General features: G+C 43.4%; 1 long non-coding RNA gene across 1 annotated transcript in view; it reads left to right on the top strand.

Annotated features, from left to right (window-relative positions):
- Positions 1–19,491, top strand: part of LOC142578020 (uncharacterized) — a 218,090-nt gene that overhangs the window by 67,086 nt on the left and 131,513 nt on the right. Inside the window, exon 3 of the long non-coding RNA XR_012827132.1 lies at positions 2,146–2,212. This is a non-coding gene — a long non-coding RNA (uncharacterized LOC142578020). The remainder of the gene's footprint in view (positions 1–2,145; positions 2,213–19,491) is intronic.

Consider the following 19,491-nt stretch of genomic DNA (forward strand, 5'->3'; position numbering starts at 1 on the left):
ACACTGTGCGCTCGATACGTTCATTATTCACCTCAGTTAAGCTAATTTATTCGCGCAGGATGCAGCGCGATTGAAACACTGTATTCCGACTGGCTGTGCGCTGACGTTCTTTTATTTTTTACATCCGCGCAGGGCATTGCCTGATCGCTAGGAAACCAAACGCATTCATTATACTCCACAAAGGCTTTGGCACTCATCGTATACCAAATTTAATCAGTTGGGTGTCTCCAGCGCCAGCCCGTGGCGTAACAAATGCCGGAAGCCATGCGTTCAGAGCATCACGTGCCATTCACGCTGATTACCAAAAGGTTGATTACCAAAGCAAAAACTGCCCGTGCGAACTCCACACGCAGTGCCATAGTTCAGGTTTTCTGCAGCAACACTCGGCTGTTTACTTCAAAGTTGAAATTAAAGTGCCTGTGCACGGTAAATGTGCGGGCCAGTTGTGAAACTGTGTCTCTTCCTTCTGCAGATGTTTGCAAAACGCGGTAAACTCGTGAAAAATCACCGTTGCGCAAGCTTGGCCAACATCCCGCCGCGCCTAGAACGAAGAATGCGCCGAACTCTGCGAAAGATTTCCTGAGGGTTGAGCTGTTTGAGTGGAGCTCTTCAGCCACTTTCCTAAATTGAACCACGACTTCAGCGAAGTGCTTTACGGGAGAAGCGGGATTCGCTTTGAACTCGACGGCGGTCTCTCTGACAAGGCTTGAACAGCTTGTGCAGTTGTGCGCTAATTAATGCGGGCGCCGCTCAAACACAACCCACTCTCACTCACTTCGAACAGCTGTCTCCTGATCTGGTGCTCATTCATCCAGTATCGAACAAAGTCGTGCTATTCAGCGAGATGCCTCTATAGCTGTCGAGTGAATTCAGCGGGCACATTCTGTCTCTTTGATTTCAGTCACTTCGTCCTCTCTCTCATCCCCGCTTTCATCAACGCTTATATCAATTTATATCCTCGCTCTGCACTAACTGTATATTTGGCGCCTTGAGTAGGAAATGCAGAAGGGGACAGCAAGGAGCAAACACTTCACAAGACGGACACAACTAATGAATGGGGCAGTAACTCTGCATTGCAAGTTTTTCTTTTTTATGTAAATAGACTGTAAACGCGAAGCGTAAGTATATATTAACGACAGACTGCAACATGTGATTATTACATTGGAAATGTTCTTCTGTTGTACAAGTGGGGCACTCGGTAGAATTATTCAATTTGCAGACGATTTTTTTTTTTGCCTTTTCCCGCAGCGCATGCACTTCTGGAGGACAAGATCAAGAAACATATTTTCATGTTTCTAGACGACAAAAAATATTTTTTGCATATCAAATTTTCCTTGGTCAAAGTGAATGATTGAAGCGCGTATTAACTCATTCAAATGAATTGTAGTTTTTACCATAATTATCCATGGGGTCTACAATCCTGTCGACACTTATCGAATGCAAGGTGAGCTCTCTATCTAAAACTAAGGCATACGATAGAACAGTACACCTTAAGTGTTCGAAGAAACTGATAAAAAACTAAGCCGCCTTTCTACCACTGTGTAGTGGATTTCCGTGTTTCTCTCGCATAAGTCAAAGTTAGCATGCTCAATTCAACCGAATATGTCATCTGAAATGTTAGCGCCAGGGTTTTGTAGCACTAGATTTTCGGTCAACCTCTTTTCTTGCTTTCATTGTTGACTTACCCCACGTGGTTCCTCAGTGGCTATGGTGTTGGTTTGCTGAGCACGAGGTCGCGGGATGGAATCCCGGTGATGGCGGCCGCATTTTGATAGGGGCGAAATGCAGAAACGCATGTGTACATGGATTTAGGTACATAATAAAGAACACGAGAGGGACAGAATTTCCGGAGTCCTTCACTACGGCGTGCCCCATAATCAGATCGTGGTGTTGGCACATAAAACCATGTAATTAAATTTTTTTATTGGTGACTGTTCTGGCAGTGCGTCAAAAATTATGCAGGTCCAACGGGCTGTGGTTATCGATATTGTGCAGGAATCCTTAATGATAACGCATGCGCTAAATATGCTTGAATTTGCTATATTTTACTCTGACAACGCTTGCAGGGCAGCTTCACAACTGTGAAAAAATGTGAGCTTCGAATACTAGTTTTAAACCTCTTATTCAGAATTTAAACTTTTTCAGGCCACAAGTCGCAGCAAGTAGCATTAATTTCACCAACAAGCAGAAGCGGCGCTGGGAGACGCCTCAGGTCAGTAAACGGCCTCTTCTTATGGCGTTGACGATCACGACGTCATCAAGGTAATGGCTTGGCACGTGTTCCAATACCGTGTTCACGGGATCCTAGTGTTCGCGCAATTTCTTCGCTCCCTGTGTTTCGCCGCTGCGCGAGGGGCGCTCAGCTTCGACGAAAATATGCGCGGCGATTGCTGCTCCCTCTTGCCACGCACACAATGCAGAAAATAACTTCAGGGGTTGAATAACACGCTGTCAGCCTTTCCACAGCGCCGTAAATCTCCCAATTCCTAAACCTGTTGAGCTGTCATTTAAGTCGACATACAACCGTTGTATTGCTGTGGCCTATGCTGTAGTCAGCCTGCCGCCGTCATTGTCGCCGTGTAATAGTGACAGGTTCATGCAGTCATCGTCACTGTTCCGCTTTACTCGTCACCACATAGCGGCCTCGTCGTCATATGATTGCCGTCGTCATTCCGTCACTGTTCTTTCCGCGTCATGTTCACTACGCTGTTCCAGTCGTCGTGTCTTCGTAATAGCCACACCCCCGTCATCGTTTCATTGACTTGGCAATGTCATCTTAGCGTCACCGGCACGATTGCTCCTCTTACACTGATACAATGCACAGTCTGTTAACAAGAAGTCAAGCGGAAAATTAGGAGGCAAGGCGAACAGACATGCAGGCAGACACAGGCAATGTTAAGGAACGAGTTAAAGAATGCCTTATTCGGCGCTCTGGTGGCTGTGTAATGTATACGCAGACAATAGAACTGTCAACCGCGCTAGTTCCTTATGATTTAGTGGAAGTACAGTAGCGTAAAACAAGGCGAGAACAAGGAAGTGAAGTGATGTTTCAAAAGCCAATTTAGTACCACTGCTGAAGCTTGAGAAAAAAAAAGGCGGGAAGCCAGTAAGAAATCGTCTACGTAGCGAAGTTAAGCGCAGGAAACCTGTTACTTTACGCCTTAGTGATGTGGCCTATGAGTTGCAGCTGTCAGTCTGTAGGAATACATACAATCTGGAAGGCGGGCCGTTGCGCTCAATTTAGGTTCAGACAAGCCCAGAGGAAGGTACAAAGCAGTCACAGATATTCGCAATTCGCTGTCCTCTGTGCATCGTGTGAATGTGTCGTAATTTACGCGAAAACTGCTGCGCTAGATAAACATGAAGAGAACGAGAAAATACTTTTACATGAAGCCTAACTTATAACGAAAGGGGCACTCTTTCGCGTTAGCCCTCCGCGACGCTCAATGATACAGAAAGCATGTTCGGAGAATGCGCCACGGCCACTGAAAATTCCTCAAGTATTTAAGTCATACTCTCAGAAAAAAGAAATATAGAATATGGCAAGAACAATAGCGAGAATAATTGCATCCGTGTTCCGTAAACATGTGACATATCACGAACTTATGTGTGTGAAGAGGGTAAATTAGAGTATTCACGTTATCTGATTTGACGGGGTGATGTATGAAGGGTATAAGCATTGGGTGGTTATCGATCTCATCCTTTTTTACGATTTCAGGGCTTTCGCGTTCATTGTGCGCGCGTTTACAATGTTAGGTTATAGCTGCCGTTTGCGTATAGCTGGGAAGAGATGGGAGTCGGCGCACGTCGTGTTTCCTTCCTTGTCCTTGCGTCGTGTCGTGCTCAGCCATACTCATTAAGGCTCATGTATGACCGGCTATAAAGATTTCGATGTACTTAATACTAATTGAGAAAGTTTTTGTATATGGTGCTTGCTCAGCAATCAAACAGCTTTTCTGCAAGATCTGTCTCTAAACTATTCAACACTTCTTTTGTGTCACTTCTTGTCGTTTTTAAAATATATATTGATTGACTCCTACCTGCAAAAGCATCAGAATACAAGTACTTCGGAAGTCAGTTTATATCATATTAGAAGGGGTTTAAGCATAATAATTTAACCATTCCCGAATCTCTTGCCCGGTCGATGACTTATAACCTACACATGGTGCGGCTGTTTAAGCTACGAAACTGCTCACTTAGAGGTTCCAGAGGGTTATACGTTTGAATAATGCACTTTTATTTAGAAGACTTATTTTCAAATTAGATCTACTGTGCATGGTGAAGAGAATGTCCTTGGATTTATGTGCAAGAGCTGCGATCAACACTTCTGGCCATCTTCTAATCTTTCTTCTTTTAACCACGCATGCGTCATCCTACGCATGCGTCACTCCTATCCTACACATGCCCTATTCTACGCATATCCTGCACATGCGTCACTAATGATGTTTAACTTTTCCTTGTGGGTCAGCCTGAACTGGAAGCTGCACATTTTAGAGCGTAGCCTTTACGCGCTCGTTCCTAAGGCGAGCGTTGGCATTGTCCATCGGCGTAACCGAGCAATCGCACAAGGCAAAAAATGAAAGAGCAAACGCGGAGCGCTGCTGGTGATGAAGGACCCCAGCGCGTGCGCGGCAGGGGTGGCACCGCTGAGCGGGACAAAAAAAAAAGAAGAACCAGAAAGCCCGCCTTTTCGCAGAGCGTTCGGCGCAAACCATTCGCGTCAAATATTACGATTAGATAAGTTGCCGTTGCCGGCAAGCGACAACTGTGTGACCGGTCTACACATAGTATTTCGGCGACCACATTTATTTAAAACATTGTCTGTGGCATGATAGCACAATTCTGGTCGATTAGCTTTTTTACTCGAAGAGGTGGACATTAATTGAACTAAAAGTTGAATTGCATAACTGACTAACAAAAGCTCACTAATTACGTTTCTAAGTAGTTACCCTAAGGCTCGTATTGCAATTTACCAATTATATCCGGAGAGGTTGCAAAGTGGATACACTTGGAAGTAATTCTAAGGATGACACCAATGCGATGATATTAATTAGCGAAATTTGACGAGAAATGCATTCGCGTTCCAGCTACTTTTGCGCTTCATTGCGTAAAATGACGTTGTCTTCAGGAATTGTGTGGAACAACAGTGCATTATTACCGAATGTTTGGCGGCGCATATTTCGTAATTGGCGTCATCCGCGCGATTGTTTTGGTGTGGATATGGCTTGAAGTCTCATCCGCTAGAATTTGTAAGTTGCAATACGTGCCGTAAGGTATCTACTTAGAAACTAAATTAGATACGTTTTTGGTAATAATATGATTATGCAATTAAATTATTTGTGCGACTAATGTTCACATCTTCGAGTGTACCAGCTTTTGAAGTAGAACTGTGATATCTGCCCCGTGCAATTTTAAAAAATTTTTCAAAGTGTTCGCTGAAACACCCTGTCAAATATAGCGCCACACGTAGCGGATATATGCTAGTCGGTTCGGTTATCGGTGCGATGCCTCAATATATTGCTAAATGAAAACCCGTATAGAGCTGCGCTCAAATTTTGCATTAGAGAGTATATTAATCGTCGGTGATGTTTTTTTTTAAATCACTAAATTATTTCCTTCACCTTCGAGTTGAAATTATAACGCTAGTCATATTACGCCGACCTATTGTAGAAATGACTGTGTTTAAGTTCAGCGTCTTCGCTCGCACTCTGCAGCTTTGTGACGTGTTGCCGGACGGTGTCGTATAGCTTCGTCGATGAGATAATTGGCAGGAGCTTTGCATGCCTGCTGACCTGGGCGTATGACTAGGTTTTGTTTTTTGAAATAGTAGATCTTCACCTCATTCGCGCGGTACGTTTTCTTTTTATTATTACTTAAAGGTACATCACTGGCTCCGGTCGGAGTATTGAGGGATGGGGGATTATACAATAAAATACGTGATGAGTTCAAGGCCATAAGCCAGTTTTCACACCAAGCATAAACGAGGTTAATGTCTTCTTGGAGGATCAAATGGTAATCATGACTTTCAATAGTGCGGTATACGATGCAGTCGTCAGCAAATAGCCTCATGCAAGAGGAAATGTTAGAAGGTAGGTCATTAATATAAATTAAAAAAAAAGCGAAGGGCCGAGCATGCTGCCCTGCGGAACACCGGATGTGACATCAGAAAAAAAAGAAGCAAAATTATTGACGATTGTGAACTGTTTGCGAAAAGATAGAAAGTTACGAAGCCAAGATAGCGTGAGGGAGTCTATTCTAAGAGCAGATAGCTTAGCGATGAGGCGGCAGTGGGTAACGCGATCAAATGCTTTTGAGTAGTCAAGAAAGATCCAATCAGTTTGAAGGTTATTATCCATGTTAAATTGCAAGTCAGTGGTGAATTCCAGTAACTGCGTATCACATGAAAAAGATTTTCGGAACCCATGCTGATTATTAAGAAGCAGTTATTAAACTCGAGGTGGTTATAAATATTCGACGCAATAATATGCTCCAGCATTCTGCAAGATATGCAAGTGAGAGAGATAGGACGGTAGTTCTCCGCCATATTTCTGTTACCACTTTTAAACACTCGAATTACTTTTCCAACTTTGCAATCAAGTGGAAGACAAAGGTTGTGTAAAAAAATGTGATATAATATTTTACTAGAGATAGACTATGTATTCTTCAAGATTTTAGAACATATGTTAACGGGACCAGCAGAGGAAGATACCTTAAGGTTGGTAATGAGGCATGCGATTCCTTGAATTGTGATGTTAATGGGCTCCATGTGTCGAAATTCATGATCAGGAATAATGGACATTTTGGAATGTTTTTCAACAGTAAAAACTGATGAAAAGAACCTATTGAATTCATATGCGGTCTCTTGATCTCACAGTTCGATTTGGTTATCTTTTTGTAGCGATATGTGATGGATAGTGCTGTCTGGAGCAATGGTTCGCCAAAACTTTCTAGGATCAGAAGCTAGTAAGGAAGGTAGGTCGCGGCAGTAGTACTTGTCTATAGCCGAGGTTTCATCAGCGCAGTACTTATTTAAACAATTTTTATATTCAGCCCGTAAATAAACGTTATAAAAGTTTCGCGAACTTTTATAAATACGCTGGCACACGAATATAGATATTTATCTGAAAGTTTATTTGTCATTCTTTAATGTTGGTGGAACCTGCCAAGGTGGTCTAATGCATATGGCTTCTGGATGCCGAGCTTGTAGCCTCGAGTTCAACTCCTGCTGCGGTGAACGTACTTCTATGAGACAAAATAAACAGATGTTCTTGTTATTAGTTTTATGTGCACATTAAAGAACCCAGGGTGGCTAGAAGTATTTTTCCGAGTCGGACTACTACAGCCTGCCTCATACTTATATGGTTCTACAGCGTGAAACGTCGAACACAATTAATTTTTTTCAACGTTGTTGGAAGGATCAACTGCTCTATAAAACGCGTGGTCGAAGCGCGGTAACTGTTTTATTAGCCCCAAGGAGCATCCGCGCGCTACTAGCTACAGTTGTTGTGGCAATCTTCTGAGAGAGCAAATAGCTTTTAAAAGTGAGATGCAGAAAACAATGAGAAATTTCATTTTATTTTTTCTGTCACTCGGCACAGGCACTGGCCAACCTAACAAATTAACACTTCCGCCTCGGCGTTCTAGACAGTTATGAAAGTAAAACACAGAGAATAAATGAAATGCATTATCGCAAAATATGTCCTTAGGTTGGCAAATACGCCTACAAGAGTTATATCAATTTTCCTGTTTCGTCATTTGCGATGCATCGTTACCCTGCTGTCAGAGGGATTGGCTATACTTGATGTGACGAATTATGTAAAAAGTTAGAATAGCTTGGGTAAAGTTAAACACTGTAGCTAAATGTATTTCTGACGTCACCCAGTAATTTTTTTCAAAGGGACTTTAGACAGATTCAGCAGTAATCTTCCGGAAGTACGCGAAATATTTTTTGTTACTTTTTCTATGTCTCAGGTAGCGACACGTCGGGGAAAAACACGCTGAACTACATGCTTTCCTTGCGTCGCTGCATATTCTGTGTGCGTTGTGGTTCAGCATGCCTGTTTGGATGTAACCTGTGCAAATCGTCGTGATCACAATTATTGTAACAAATGTTCCGTCCGCTTTCATAGCACTGATGCGCGCTTTCACAGCGAGAAATGCACATTCCAGTGGTTTTCTCTCTAGGAAAACGCGTGGTTATCATAAATAGCGCAATGCTGCAATTACGCTTAGCTGCCATTCCTCTAAGTGATTGGCATAAGTTCGTTCGTGTTGCAGCATTTCACAATTAGAACGATGTGGAAGTCGAAACGACATTCCACAATAAAGAATTATTTCACGAAACAGCAAACGAAAGCAGAGGAGGGCAACTTATGTCCGAACAGTGAGCTCCACTGACCACTTCTTCAGTCGCCTTCAGATTTCGTTTCCAAATAGGCGCGAACGACCCTTGTCGTACCGTTTGCTTTGTCCCTCAATTCCGTTCTTTCTTGACGCTTCATCAGGAGACTGTTTTAAACCGCCATAGCGCAAGGCACACACTAACAAAAACTTTAAATTTAGTCGCTCGAGTAACTGCGTCGCATAGTACGTCACATTTCTGCATAAGTTTAAAAGCAATTTCGGTCGTGTCAGTGGAATATACACATCTATACTTCCATGCTACTTCGTCTACACAAAGTAGTGAGTTTACCCGCGTAAAAATGGAGTTCCACCCAAACGTGATCGAGCATACACGTACAGTAGCTAATCTTCATGGTCATAAATGCCAACGTGGCTGAGGGCTCGCATTTCTAATGAAACGTGCTAAGGTTCTTTGTGTTCAATGCGTTGTGAATGAAAAAAAAAACATTCTACATTAGCATGTACTCAAAGCACACAAAAATTGCTTTTTAGAAACCCGGAAAGCAAGAAAAGTCGTCCGACCAAAAGCGCAACATTTTGCAGCTAGTATTTAATATTACAAATACAACAACCATCGCAAGTCCTCCGTTTCCTTAGCTTTGCGGTTTAATCTCTGATTGCTTCGTTGGGTGCCTGGCTTGGATAGCAACTCCCAAATTTTCGTCATCTGATTCTTTTTCTTTTTTTTGTCAGTGGCAGTTAGCTTGATGTGGCAAAATCATTTTCTTTACTTACATCTGTCAAGGCAAGAAGACAGGAAGCAGTGCATCATGACCGCCGCAGGAATGCCAAATGCATCAGACTATCAGGTCGCGTGTTTCAGTGAGTTTCTCGAGTTATTCTTACAAGCTTAAAAACAGCGTAATAATGGCGTTAATACAGTGAGCCTACGGTTCATTAGGTATGTCTTCAGAAGCCGGGAGGAGGGGTAGCTTGCTATCATTAACCATTATCACATCGAAAGCTTTGGCCGTAATGCCGAAAATGTTTCGGTGGCACCAAAGACATTGCCCGAACACAAAAACCAGGCTGAAAAGAAAAGAGATCGAAGAAAAGATCAACCTTGGTAAAACTCAGTTTCAACGGGAAATTGAACCCTGAACCGTAACATAGGCATAGACGTTACGTCGACGCCACTGCTGAAGTAGGCGCATTTGCTTTTTCCAGTTCACTGACTAACAATTGTTCATGCATTGGACGCATTATTTTGTAGATTTCGGCGTTTCTAAGGCCGATCCTAGTGCACTTTACGTGCACTAGGATTCTGATGTAAGCTTCTGTCCTATTATGTATTTACGCCTACAGCCACTTCTAAACAAAACACCTCTCTTGTGAGAATATTGAGCCCCCCTACCCCCCCCCCCCTACGCTAGTCCTTATAGGCGCCGTAATGCGCTACGGCATGCACATAATGCTCCCTCTTGTTCTTGCAAGTTCCAACTCCCGCATATCATGAAGAAAATGTAGGCGTGTATGATAAGCAGGTTTGTGCGTATTTTAACCATTCTATTCTGAATGTAGTAGGAAGGTTCGAAGAAAATGATTGCGGAAGAGATTTCTTCATATGCATCCGCCATTCCGCTGTACCTCCAAGCGAGGAAATGGACTGTTCGCGAGTACTGCCGACGTAGGTTTGGACCTTGCCAAAGTAAAACCTCGAGTCACCTTGACACTGCATTGGGAATGCGAAGGTGCTGTCTAAGTAGTTGTTATTACTTGCGTCCACTGCAGTTTATGCTGAAGGCACGTATGCGATCCAGCGAGCGCGCGCTGGGCGAAACAACTTATTCGGCTGATTCGCGGGACGGATTACGAGGGCGGTATATCTGTATGTGTGCGTGGTCGGTCGATCTTGGGCCCTCTTCCTTCCTTTATTTCACAGGACGGAGAAAGGAAAACGTTTAGAGGAGGACGAGCGCGGAGCGCTATGTCAGCGTTGCTGCTTCGCTTGAACCGGAAGAGATCGATTGCATGCTCTTCGCCAGTGGGGCTCTCTCGTGTGAGCAGCGGAGTCAGCCGCTGTCGCCTGGAGTCTTCATCAATTTCTAGCCTTGCTTTACGACCAGCGGGTCTGTGTACTGGATGGTCGTAAGGGTCATAGAGTCATATTATACTATATATGCAAACCCTCGTCGATATACGTCGCAGCCGTATAGCATAAGCGACGATATGCGTCACACTGCTTCTATCCAGTTTGGCGTGTTATGCGCGGTAATACTTTTAATGGAACGGCCGGTAATAAATGGAATCTTCATATGCTTTCTCCTGTCTTTCCTTTTCGTTACACCGTCGTCATCATCGCGTCGTTGTCATCGTCAGCGAGGCAATCTATTCCTCTTCATGTTCAGCGGGGGACTACTTTCGGGGGATTTAACGAATGCTCCTGCTGCAACGTTTCCTTAGGGAGCGGACATTGGAAGTACACTCTGGAAGCAAACTCACTGTTCGGTCGAGCTAAAATAGCACTTGTTATATTGAGCGGAACATTTGCAACGTTCTGCGCACCACGCCGACATGGAAGGAAGTGGCGTCTGAGCACGCATATCATGGCTACAAGTAGCATTCCTGAATGAAGCGAAGGAACATCTAGCAGCGCACTTATGTCCAGGAGTAGATGGAAGTGTTCTCTGGAAGAGTATCCTGCTGCCATGTCAGTGATTTATTTTATATTTCGTTACAGGACTCCTATGAGGCATTGGGTGAGGGGGGCGTCACAGTAAGGATTAAACGGATATATAACAAAACATACTATACATACGTGATAGATGGAACGTATTAGAATAGATATACAACGTCTCATGCAAACCTTAAAGCATTGCATAAACATCATAGAAACGGTGGTGTACATACTCCTATTGTACAAAAATACAAATGACGCAGTTGATTCATCGAACAATTAAATGTGTACAAAAGTAGCCACTACAACGTCCTAGGATAAAAATACAATAATAATTAGCGATAGAATGCAATCATAAATAGAAAAACAGGACGTACAGAATGCATAAAATTGAAAAATAAAACACATTATGCCTTTAGCAGAAGTTATGCAGTGGCATATGAACTTATGAGCTGCCGGAATGCATCAGGATTTGTTTGGGAGGCGATCAAATCAGGACGGTCGTTCCATAACCGAATAGCACGAGGGAGCTTCGACCAAGTTAATACATCAGTGTTCGTGTAGATGCGCGTAAAGTGAGGTAATTATGCAATTCGCTTGGTGTGGAAAGTGTGCCTTCAAGTCGTCAAGATTTTCAAGTCGCATGGACATTCTTGCGAAGTAATCATAAGAGCGCAAGATCGCGACAAGCTCTTGAGCGCTGAAGTGAAATAACAAGTTGTATTTATGAGATGCTTGAATTGTAGCTATAGTTACGTGAGATAAACATAATGGCCATATTTTGAACTGATTCTAATGAGCTGATAAAGTCGTTGTGATAAGGACTAAATTGGACAGGAAAATTCGAGCTGGGCTGGCAAGCTAGCCTGCATGTGTTGTAGGGTAAATTAGGTTAGCATTAGCACATACGTTAATAACGTGATGGGTCAAGCAAAGTTTGTTACAAAATAATGCCTGAGTACTTGTATGAACCAGATGGAAAAATTTGATTATTTATGTGATAATGGAAAATAGCTATTCAATGTTTACAAGTTTACATCACATCACATTTGTATGAATTTAAAGTCATAAAAGAAGTCTTACACCCATTCTAAATAACCTGAAGGTTGTTCTGAAGAACAAGATGGTCATCAGAGTTGGTTATAGGGTGGTAAATAATGTAGCCATCCCCGAAAATTTGCACTCGGGATGCTAAGTTACTGGGAACCCCATTAATATATCATACGAGTTCAGATGTGCAGAGTTCGACAAAGTTTGTCGATATCTTTTTTATTTTCCTGATAGGAGACCGCCGTAGATTAACTTGTAGCAGCCACATTTCTTCAGTAATGTCGTTTATCGATGCTGATCTCCTTGAGGCAGGCTCAGTTAATTATACAGTTTCGCAGGTATTTACAAAGCACTTCCATTAGCACCTGATGGCGGCCGTCTTACGGTGTTAACTAATCCGTTGGTCGACTCGTTCGTCCAGTCTTGCTGCCGGATTACCATCGCTTTCTATTCTGAAACGTCGTGTACTGCATAACCAACGGAGAAGCCAAGAAATTGAGCTGGTTACCAGGGTACAAAAACTCGTCACTCTTGACAAGGCGTCTGGTGTGCGTCAGCTACCATACCGACACAAAAAACCGAAAAAATGAGGTGTGTGCACAACTTATAACCCTGCCCCGCAAAATGAGCTCGTTCATTCTAGTGTTTAGGAGGCCGTAGCGGGTACAGATGCTGAGCAGAGTGCCTCATAAGCTTGTCCTGCGCGATGCAAATCCATGAAAATCTTTTATAAAGCTGCCGATACTCATGCCCGTCACGCGTTCGCGATTCGCTGATTTTGTTACTCCACACGTGAAAACTGAAAGGTACAATCTTACTTCGAGATGGTTTCCCTTCCTTCACAATAGAGGTCGGGCAAAACAACATTGACTCCCTTGAAAGGGTTAGCCTTGGCAGTACGATCGAAAGGAACTTCGGCTGCCGCTTGGCCTTAGAAAGGCCTGCACACCACACGTGACCGCACAGCACCTTTCAATAACTGGCACCCACGCAAAGCGGAGTAACTTCCGCGCAATTTCATAAGTCTGCCTCTGATGCCTGCGTGAAGAAGGTATCGGTGAAGGCGTTGCACAAACAGCATATTATCAATGTTGCCTGTGCAGAAAACAGGGCATTGTTCGTCGTGCGTCATAGGCGATGAACAAAAAGTGGGTACCTTTCTGTTCATCGAATATGCAAGGAAGAGCATCATTATCTGTAGAAAGCGTCAATTCTCTAGTGATGTGTAACTTGTCAACGTAGTTCTACGTGCAGGGATTTGAAGCTCCACGAAAGGTTTTAACTTCGCGGTTGCTTGAGCGAAATCCCGCGATCATGCTCAATATATCCTGCACTCAATGACCCGGACCTCTTGACGTTCCCACGAAGTTAATGAACCTCTGAACCCACAGATAAACCCACGTTCCATTTTAGATGACCTAAACCAGGAAAGGTTCTGGACTTTGCCTTCGTCTTCCAAGTAGCGTTCATCGCTTTCATCATCATTTTTGTTCGACCTCTTAAGAAGTAAAGTTTCCAGATTACTGCTGGATAGCCAACCTCTGTTCAGCATGTGCCATCCACGTCGGCCCGTTTCACAACAACCGGCTCGATGTCAGATGGTTTACTGTTAACCTGTGAGCCTCGTCTGTTACGAAAGCTAGCACATCCGCCTCGGCGGAGTTGACCAATATGATTTAGGCACGGTTTCCTTCAGCACTGTCCAACTGAATACATGTTCAAGAACCGCTAATTTTCTTTTCAGCCTTCTAATACTTCTCATCACCCATCCCAAAGTTGAACAGAGTCTATGAGTACATCAATACCGGTTGTCTTGCACGATTGAAACATGGCCAATCAGTTGGGACCATTCCCGTGAAATGTCTCTGACTTGCTTTTCGGGGCAAGGAGTGACTTGCTCGAATATGGATGGGACCTCTAGATCGTTAAATCTAGTCTTTAGAGTCTTCTTTTTCAAAAAGACGTACTTCAAGTCGGCGAAACCTGTTCTAGCTCTGCTGTCATCCAAAAACACTGTTTGTTAGAATCTCCTTTCCAAGGAGGCACTGGTAAAGAGCTGCCATGCAGGCAGGAAGCAGTCCTCTTCTGCTGCGCGTCCGCCTTAGCTCAATGGTAGTTCAGAATCATTTCTTGGTGAAGCGCCCGGATGAGCACAACGTACGGCATGACCTTGAACTTCCTTCTCCAACGAAGAGTGCCTTACACCCGGGCATGTGGACTTGCAGATAGTCGTAAAGTCACCGTAGGTATCGAATCTTTGTAGCAGTTATCAGGGAGCTGAGATCCCGCAGCCTCACATACGATCCTGAATAAATGTTGTGGGATTGCAGAACAGTTGCGCCAAGACTGCAATGGCACCCGGGTAGCATTCGTCAGTCGTCTGCAGCCCTGCTATGGCTCGCTGAGATTCTCCTAATATTTCCGACTTGAGGTAGTTGATAGTTCAGGGTTCATATGAATGGCTACCGTGGACTGTGTACTGAGTGGCTGCCAATCTTAACAAGAAAATGTCTTATGCTGAGTTTCACAAAAATCTATCTGATGTCCGTACGCCACACAATCACTAACAGTCTTATACGCAATATTACGATACTTTGCCCCTTTATGTGCACCTAAATGCTGCGAAGTAAGCACCAGCAGAATAAGAATGCTTGATTGAATAAAAGGATCTTGCTCTTGATAACCTGTATCTGTAAAAATTCGGATATTTATGTACCACATGTTTCGTCACTGAATAATTTTGTAGCCTCATGGGTGACCGCCTCGGCACATACAGAAGTAGTAAATATGGCAGTGTTTGGTAGTGGAACTAGAGTTTGTGATCTTGCTGTGTAATTCAGACGCCGTAGACCGGCAATGGTGTTGCAAGCATTTTTGCCAACGGTGGTGGCGTGGCAGCTCACACCACTTTTGCGTTTCTGCTCATCTTTTAACCATTCTATGGGTGCTCGCGCGCGATGCCACCGGGATCCTAGCGACGCAGTTTTGCCACATCACTCACTGTCAGAAATTTGATAACGCCTTGTAGCCTCAGCGGCCCTGTGTACTCTGTCAAGCAGCGCAGGCGTCGTGGGCTGGCTTTTCCCTTCCAGCGAAACTCTAAATACTAATATAGCGCGCATACTTATGGGCTTGTATTTGCGAATGTGCAACGAAGCTGCCACTCCTTCTTAGAATAAACGTATGACTTTCGTGTTACGAGCAGTTTCTGTGAAATAGCTGATTATTTCTTTCCCTTTTGTCATCAAAGTTCAGTAATTCTATTTTGCGAAACCTAGTTTGTTGCGGTGGAATTTGAGCTACTGCCGTTGGCTGGTTGCGAGCGAGATCTCTGACAGCAGTCAAAATTTTAGTTTAGCATATCAATGTGCCGACATAGCTGGCAATTTGCCATCACATTCGATTGCCTGTTTGAACTCACAACGGCATCTTCGTCTGAGATGCACAGTTAAAGCCCAGCGGTCACTTTACTGAGCTGTATTTGAAAAAGAAGCAAACGCCCAGTGAGTGCTCTTACCGCAGCGAAGTGAGATGTTTGTTCTTTTGACAGGATTTCTTCGGATTCTTTTGTGATGCACGTTGCTTGACAGTGGAGCACTCCGTTTCTTCATCGGCAATGTCTACGGCTGTCTCGCAGCTTGATTGCTAGGGTCTGGTCTATGGTCCTCAGTAATTGGTTCCCGATTCCTGCATCAGAATTCTCTCATCAATCGATGCTGATGGAGGGTACACTTGTCGTGTGTTTACAATATTTTACCGATACCTATACGAAGCACTTCCATTAACATCTTATAATCTCTTTAGAGAAGCCGTCGTATGGTGTTCATTCACCCGCTACTTGAGCCGTTAGCGGCACAGCGCACGCCAAGCCCCACCGTCCGCCCACTTCCCTAAACCTCACCACCCTTCATATTAGAGATTGTCGATTAAGTTTGTTTATTCGATTAACAATTCATAATTCATCATTATAGTCTTTAAATGATAATTGCTTTCGATGCACGGTTTTTTATCGAATAATTGATTAATCGAAATTTTCGTCGAGTACTATCAAAAAGGCTGAAACACAGTTATACTCTTGTGTGTGATACTGCGGTAATATTTGAGAGGTTGAACCAAGTATGAAAAAAAAAGTGTATAGGCGTCTGACGTAGGATAATCGGCAACTTGTTAAAAAATAAATATACTTGGCACGAGTCGCTTTTGAAAAGCTAAACAATGTATGTCATGAAATGAAAATTAGTGCGGAATTAAATAAGACAGATGGCACTCGTGTATCTCTGTATAGTACAGATAAAAAGGTATTACGAAAAACGGCAAAAGTGAAAGATGTAGTCTAACTTAGTTAGGGTTAGGCTGTCTTTAGTTTTCACATATCATGAATGGGAAAATTGGGCTTCACCAATCTCGTTATGTAACGCCTCTTAATGCATGAAAAACAAGACACAATAATACCAATTTCAAGAGGTGTTGCGAAAGTGTTGGTAGGAAAATGAAATAAAGAATATCTAAAAAAGTTGGAGGGTAGGTCGAGTAGTGGGGGTTAGAGACACACGGCCAAAAGTTCACGAAAGAAATTCTAAACTGGACCTCCACTTTGTGTTCTACTCATGGTTTGACAAATGCACATGGCAGATGCTTATCAATTTACCATTTCACTTTTGTATTTTTTATTCTCTTGTATCTCGTATCAGTTGATGTTCAAGAAGTTTTCATTCTGCACAGCAAGCAGATTCGAAAAGAGATATAAGATATTGAGGAATCTTTATAAGTACTTAACTGATTTTAAACTAATATAAAAAAATGAACCATACTACTTTGCAATGTTTCTATATATAAGGGCGAGGGAGTTGTCGTGGTTGCCAGACTGTTCAACAACGTCGTCGCATACATTGTTCTGCATTAGCTACTTCCTAGTCCTGGTGTATTAGCGGCGATATGTTGTAGGCAGCAATTATTTTCATTCTCGCTAGGCTGACAATGATCAGTCAATGCTGCGCTACCACGAAACGATATTTTGAATTATTCTATGCGTATGCAATGGCGAGTTCTAGTATGCAAGATAAGTGGTCAACGGCTTTCACTCATTAACTGAAGACCTTACGTGCAGTAATGCAGGGCAATGCGTGAAAAACATATTGAACACCAGAAAGCTTGCATGGCTGTCGTGGACATGCTCAACACAACTTCGGCGACGACATGCACAAAAACTACACTATACTCTTTCACAGGAAGGTTTCACAGTAGAAAAAAAATACTACAAATATTAAAGTTATGTTATAAAAGTGTAGCGGACGTTTTACGAAGAAAAAGCAGTCAAAGAAGGCAAAGACAGCAAGTAGGAGTTTACGGTTATTGCCGTCATTGTAAACGAAGTATGAGTAAGGAATAATAAAGAAATAAATAATATTACGCCAGAAACACTTGTCTGGGCTTCATTTGAAGCAGTGTTATTTGCTGAGCAATACACTCGGCCCAAAACAATCTGTGTTAGTGAGACTAACATTTTACGCACATTAGTGAGGTAGTGGTTACTTGATATGAGTTTCGCAGCCCCTTTTCGAGTGACCAAGAAACGAGCGTCTGAAACGGCCTGCGTCCGCGGGAAGAAATGGCTTTCGAAATGGCCTCTCGGATCGCTTTTATGAGAAACGACTCTGAAGCGGAAAACAACAGCAGTCCATATTTCACTGTTATGCCTCTTCAGGCGAAACGGGCCTTTCCGCGGTCTGTCATGCTTCCTGGGTGTAAGGAAAACAAAAACGCCCTCAAAGAAAAAACTCTCCAGCTCAAGCTTCCTTCATCGAGTTCTTATTTTTTTTTTCACCTCCCTGTCCCTCAACATACCCATAGGTTTTCTTTTGCCTTCGCAAGCCTCGTTCACGTCACCACCATCATATGTTTCTTAATTGAATTTGTAGAGCACCTTAAGACCAGTATAAACAAAATTTAGAGCCTTGCAAAAAGACTTATTTCACATACCGCAGAAATAGACGAGCTTTCGTGCGACATTATTGCGTTTTCAGCCCTAAGAATCTTAAAACTATTCCCTTTCTGATACTAAAACATAAAAAACGCGTGCATTACTGCTCGCCGAAAGCGACGCATGACTTCGAAGGCATCTAGAACGCTCGGCGCCTTGGCTTCGTTGGGACAATGTGGCAGCTGCGGTTGTAGCAGTACGGCCATTCGTGATGATTATGATGATGATGATGATGATGTAAACTTGATTTTAACAATGAGCCGGTGATCTTCTGCATGTCGCGCTAAAGTGGGTGGTTTCCTTAGTCCCGGGTGCCAGATCCTCGGCTGTTCGCGTTGTTCGGTCCACCAGTCAGCTATGGTGCTCCGGGTCAGCGCTAGTCAGCGGGTAATTCCAACGCCCTTCATATGGCACTGTTTGCTGGCACCTCCGTGACACCATTGCACTCCCGAACCTGATGATAGAGCGTATTGGGTTTTCAGCCGAACTGACAGTTGTATTCATATAGTGTGAGATGTATCTTATGCAGTAATGTGGGCATGTGGGAAAGAATTTGCTTGGAGTCTTCGTAGGTGCAAGGCCTCCTACCTACTAAGCGTGCATGAGGTGGTGGAAGTAATGTGGGCATGTGGGAAAGAATTTGCTTGGAGTCTTCGTAGGTGCAAGGCTTCCTCCCTACTAAGCGTGCATGAGGTGGTGGAAGTAATGTGGGCATGTGGGAAAGAATTTGCTTGGAGTCTTCGTAGGTGCAAGGCTTCCTCCCTACTAAGCGTGCGTGTGGTGGTGGACGTATTCGTCTGTTCTGTAATTTTCTAAAATGTCTCTGTATTGTTTCCGGACAGGCATCGGAGCATGATGGCCAGTCAAGGATATCTGTTTGGTATGACCTCGGGCTGCAGCATGAGCCGCTATGTTCCCCCCAAAGTAATCATGTCCAAGAGTCCGCAAAATATGAATATATGATGGCTGCACGGCCGATGGCTAAAAAAAATTTATCCAACGGCCGTGGTAGTGGCGTGCTGAGAAATCTCGCAGGCGGCGCGCTGTCAGTTACATTGTATGCGCTCACTACATGGTGCACGTTTCGTGTGCTTAGGTGGTATTTAAAAGCTTCGCAAAAGTAAACTACACAATTATCAGCGCTACAGATTCATTAAGATTTATTATATTCTATGTAGAACGCATTCATAAACAATTTAGCGAAAGAGGTATACTTCAGTGCATTTGGTCTTAAAAATTTGCGCCACTGTTATTTAATAACTGGGTTGTCTGCACATTACCCATTCACATGCTCCTTCGCCTACAGAACACGGTTCACAATTGCGCAAAGCTACACAGGTAACTGCACCACCTGTACAATGGCCTACGAGTGACCAGCGTCGTATTTGTACAGCATCTACTTTTCGTATGTCAATAATAAAATAAATATATTGCGTTCAGT

The sequence above is a fragment of the Dermacentor variabilis genome, chromosome 4, assembly GCF_050947875.1.
Source record: "Dermacentor variabilis isolate Ectoservices chromosome 4, ASM5094787v1, whole genome shotgun sequence".
Taxonomy (NCBI): domain Eukaryota; kingdom Metazoa; phylum Arthropoda; class Arachnida; order Ixodida; family Ixodidae; genus Dermacentor; species Dermacentor variabilis.